The sequence below is a fragment of the Suricata suricatta genome, chromosome 10, assembly GCF_006229205.1.
Source record: "Suricata suricatta isolate VVHF042 chromosome 10, meerkat_22Aug2017_6uvM2_HiC, whole genome shotgun sequence".
In the NCBI taxonomy this organism is placed as follows: domain Eukaryota; kingdom Metazoa; phylum Chordata; class Mammalia; order Carnivora; family Herpestidae; genus Suricata; species Suricata suricatta.
In genome coordinates, this window is record NC_043709.1 from 78,462,569 (window position 1) to 78,467,712 (window position 5,144).

The 5,144-nt window shown below is 49.8% G+C and overlaps 1 protein-coding gene across 2 annotated transcripts in view; it reads left to right on the plus strand.

Moving 5' to 3' along the window:
* Nucleotides 1–3,168: 3,168 nt before the first annotated feature.
* Nucleotides 3,169–5,144, plus strand: part of PTHLH (parathyroid hormone like hormone) — a 13,898-nt gene continuing 11,922 nt past the window's right edge. The window contains exon 1 of one of the 2 annotated variants that reach the window (XM_029954562.1): nt 3,169–3,362. The gene's annotated coding sequence lies outside the window, so the exon portion shown is untranslated. Of the gene's footprint in view, nt 3,363–4,594; nt 4,656–5,144 lie in introns of those variants that run through there. The other variant, XM_029954561.1, reaches the window with a different exon arrangement.

Here is a 5,144-nt window from a genome sequence, read left to right on the forward strand (position 1 = left end):
CTCGCCTGGACAGCCCGAGCGTGCGTGTCAAGGACTCTTAACCACCATGGACAGCTCACTGGCTTCCCCCAGCCGGCTCCGGGCTGCTCACGAACTCCACGGGAGCCACCAGCTAGGTTGCTTTTTATGCCCTGGAGAGATGCCCTGTGTTCCACGGTCTACACCCCCCGCGATCGCCAACTGCAACCACTGAGCAGCTATATATAGACAGAGCGGGCTTCAAGAATTAATAACCCTCCTCGCCGTCACATCAGTCCTTTAAGTTGCCACTGGATTCTAAGAATCAGACGGAGAGAGTTGGCAGAGAGAACTTTGTTCCGCGTCCCTTCATTTCCTCTCCTCGCCTGCGCGGCCCCTCACCCCGCGTTGGCTTTGCCGATCGTGTTAAATGAAATAAAACAGACGGGCCCGGGGCTCCCGAGCTGTACCGACGCGAGGGAGGCTGGCTGGCGGAGAGCGAAGCCCAGGGTTCGGAGAGGAGGGAGTGTCCCTGCACCTCCCAACGGGGACCCGGACCTGGACCGAGACAGGGCCCAGGAGCGGTGGTGGTGGAAGGGTGGGGTACATCTGCCCCCACCCTTCTCCTTCCCCACCCCCACTGGGAATTCGTCGTCACCGTCTGCCAGGGGCTTTTGTCAAGTTTGAGTCATAGATTGACCAGGAGGGAGAAGGGAAGGGAGAGCCCCACTTGGAGGAAGTTCGCTCGCGCCTTCGGACCCTGTCCTCGGGTCACACTGTTCTTGAAATTTCCTTTCGCCTGCAGCCAGGGCCCTCCTGCGAGGAAGGGGGAGGGCTGGGCGGGCGACTCAGACTGTACCCGGGAGCGAAACCGCGCGCAAAACCCAGCAGCAGGGGGCGGAGCGCGAAGGCCTCAAGTCTAAGGCTCCGGACAGAATGGATTCTGTACAACAATCGGGAATCCAAATTCTCAGGAAAAGAAACCCCCAAACACAGGAAACGTAGCTAGACAGCCAAGGCGGTCCTAGGTCTCAACTTTCCAGCAAGCCTAGGATCCCCGGGAGTCAAGCCCGCATCTTCCGCGGGGATCGTATCAGCAACGGGCGAGCTAATTCTGTAGCAGGAGGTGGGGGAGGCTGATAAAGATTGCCCAGAGGTGCTCAGGCCCCTTTGAAGGTCCTGGACTCCTTCCCTAAGAGTCACACACCTCGCATTCCTGCGTCAGGCGCGCAAGAACTAAGCCAGGAGACCCCAGAGAGAGAGAGAGAGAGAGCGCGCAGCTTTCATGTTTGCTTTCCAGAGACCTCATTTCAGACAATGATCCCAGGAAGGGCAAGCAGAACCCTGAAGCCACCGTAATCCCAAACTGATGGCAAAACAGACACAAAGGCGGTCTAAGTGAAGGTGCTGGATGCCTTTGTGTGGGAGAGGCTAGGCATCCTACTCCGGTGCTGCCTTGGGGAGAGAAAGAGAGAGCTGCCCTGTTTTGCAGGGGCAGAGAATGGTGTCAGGGAGGTAAACAGCTCTCGAGGTCCCGGTGATTTCCGGGGGCAGTGCCTTGTGGATAGACAGCAGGGCTTACTTTTCAAGAAAGGACAATTCTGCTACTCACAGAGGAGCTGGGCCCCTGCCAGGAAGGCTGTGTGGCACCGCTCCACCCAAGATCAGTTGCAGGTTGAGGGGTTGTCGTCTGAGCCAGGTGGGACTCTCCCTGTGGTCCCGCACAAGTTCTGAGTTGCCTACTTTAGGGAGCCAAGAATTCGGCCCAGCCAAGGGCATCTGTCAGGCATCAGTCCAGGATGTCAGGACTCTGTTCCTAAGCCTCCCCATCCCCCACCCCCCAACACAGGAGCACCAACCCTGGCCAGAAGACTCCTCAGAAGTGTTGAGCTTAGGAGGTGCACAGGTGCACAACTGCTTGACTTTGGAGAACTGGCTCCAAGAGCCCCCCTTTCTTAAAGACCTTCTCTGCTCCCATTGGCTGGTGTCCTGGGTAGCAGGGGAGGGAAGTGTCTCACTGCTGAACTTTCTGGTACCGTTTGGGGAAAGGTGAACATTGCCCAAGAAGTAGGGGAGGGTGAGCACGGTGTGAGACCCACTTATTTCCAATAAGAGAATCTCATCAGCCTGATTCGTGTCTAGGCACTTGTCCCTGAGGCAGTTCCTGCAGATGTCAGCAGCCAGCCCTGTTCCTGGAGAAGACAGCCTCTGTTTGAGTCTTATCATCTAACTACGACTAGTGATTTAGTAATGAAACACACCCTTTCCTATCCCTGCTTGGGATTTAAAGGCATCACGTCCCCTTTATTGCTACCATCAGGTCTGCTGGCAATGACCTCTCAAGTCTCAGACCACATTCTAATAGAACCAAAGGATAATCTTTCTTGAAGTAATTTCACAAACTTCTCTATGTAAAGAAAGAAAAAGTTAGGAGAAGGGATGAGTTGAGTTGTTTGGTTTCACAGGATTTTAGAAATATAGCTTGGAGCTACAGATTGGCAAATGTTATTGGTAATAAGATAAGGGATGCGTTTTGGTAATAAAGGGCATTTCTGAGCCCAGGTGCACTGTTTAAAGAGCAATAGGTACCTTTTCAGTTTGTATGTTTATTTGCTTGCTGTTTGGGCTGAGGAGGAAAAAAGGGAGAAAGATGAAAAAGCTAAACATGAATGGTTTTTACTAAATTGCAGTAGGAGATATACATCAGTTGGTTATTTTAACATGAATTTAGGAGTAAAGGTATACTTAAAATTTGAGAAAATCTCTTCTTAAAATTGGGATAAAACGCTGCAGCTGGGGACAGGAAGATGGAAGTCTGGGGCTTGCTCATGGGCTAGGCATTCGGGTAGGTGTAGATCTCACAATGCCAACCTGTCTTCACATGGAAATACTTCAGATTAAGGGCAGGCCTTCAAATCCTCCTAGTTGCAAAGGTGCCTTTAGGTGATAGCAAGGCCTAAGCAAACATTCAGCCTCTATTGGCAATCCTAAGCACTCCCCACCACCAAACAAGAAAAAAAGACAAAAACCCTCCTAGTGCGGAGTCATCTCGTGTGCAGTCACGTGGTGTGAGCATTATCACGGAGGTTACTCAGTTATATTGGGAACTAGATTATGATGTCAGAACATATCCTTTTCAGAAAGGCTAAATGTCAGGGTCCTGAGTATATATTGAGGAGAATTTCTACTCAATGTAATAAACAGGGCAGCTTAGAAGAGGTACCTGCTTTCTAATAATTGCCTTTAGTGGGAGCAGAAAAGCTCCTTACAGGAAGTTTCTAAATTCATTTAGACTTAATTTTACTTTTTTGAAGAACAACAAAAAATTGCTTCTGGAAGAGACTGCTGAGAAGATCCCCTTCCTTTGGCCAGAAGAGCAGAGGAGACTGTAAATCAAGGAAAAGGTGAAGTAATAAATTATGAGGGAACTTTGGTATTCCAAGTATATAAAGACTATTTATTTTTCCTGTGTCTATATTTTCTCTTTTTGTGGAGGAGAGGAAATTCTAAAAATATTTGATAGATGTTTTGCCATTAACACCAGAAAAGTGTGTGAGGAAAAGAAAGGAGGGAGGGAGAGAAGGGTCCATTTTGTTTCATTTGTAGAAAAAGCAATGTAAACCAAAGCAGTCTATTGATGGAAGTCTTTAATTTATAATGTTCTGAGAGTATAATGAATTTAGTTCAGCATAGATGCTTTAATATTGTCAATCTGATTTTTGTTTTAACCTTTTATTGGAGGAGGGTTGATTTTTTGAAGCTTGAGTAGTTTGAAATTTGGCTAAGTACCTTTGGGGTTTTTTATTGTGGAAGCAAATATTATCATTTTAATATTAAACAACTTGCAAGTATTAAAGGGCTCATTTGTGATTTGCTTTTTTAAAAAAATAGATTTCCCTCTTTAGATCTAATGATTACATTAAGGCTCCTGTTTCTTTTTGGAAAGAATTTATTATAAATCAGGAAGTGTCAGAGGTTCAAAGGCTGACGTTTCTGAGTGCTGATACTTTGTCTTTTCATGCCATGCAAACAGATCTAACATTTAGAAATTCTTAAACAGGGGAATTGTGGAAATTCCCAGATTTTTTTTTTTTCCAGTCGGAGGAAGCCAAGTTTTTTAAGTATGGAGTTTGGAGTAATCAAATGAGGGAGAAAGGAGCTTGTGGGAAGGGGTGACTTCAACCCAAACGAGGCAGCTAAAGTTCACTTCGAGCTAACTCCCTGCAGTGAAGGAGCAAGGGTGGAGGGGGAAGGGAGCTGGGCTTGGCGAGGGTCGGGGAGAGGGCGCTATTTCACCCACCCTTGGTAAAATCTGTGAGCATCAGCCAGGAGCCAGTCTTGATAAAGGTCGGGTTCCCCAAATCATCTCAAGGGTCCAAATCATACTAGCCTTCTAGAGAGTATTAAAAACGTACCAGTGAGGCTGTCTAGCTAGAAGACAAACATCCCTTGAATGGTTCCAACTACCCGCGTTCATGTCAGAAAGATAGAGGAGCCGCGGGGCGGGCGTTCACATCCGCTGCAATCCTTCCCTAGATGATACTGCCCAGTAATTCGGAGCCGTCTTCGTTCCCCGCCCAATAGTTCGGGAAGAAGCCCCTGCTTTCCCTTCTCTTCTCCGAGGCAGAGCAGCGTACAGCGATAGTTCCGCTTCATCTGCGGGCTGAAGCGACACGGATAGAGTCGTCCTAGAATATGTAACAGGGGACAGGGCGGGGTGTGGGGTGTGGTGGGGGCGACAGTGTAGTTTGTCCGGGAAAGGGTGGGTTAGGCTCTTGTCGGTGGGCGAAAAGGCCTTGTGCGCTCCCCAGGAGTGTCGGTCCACCTCGACAATTCAAGAGGGTCTCCATCACATATGCGGGGTTTCTTGGACCAGCTCCAGATGTCCTCAGCTGTTCTGAGACAGCAAGATATGCAATCTCGACCTGATGTCTGAACCTTCTATTACTCTTCTAAGCGAAGGATCTCCCCCCTCCTCAGCCGATGCTCCCCACTCAGCGGGTCCCGGGAGGGAGCCGGGGAGGAGAGTTCCCATCTCTCTCCCCGAGCTCCCGGGCCGACTGACGGCTCATTAAAGCCACGGGCCAAAGGCCCGCGACCTCCCCGCCGAATATTCCGGGCGCCCGCGCTCTCCGGCCACGGCTGCTTGGCCTCCTCCCTGCCCGGCCGCCCCCGGCGGCTTCGGC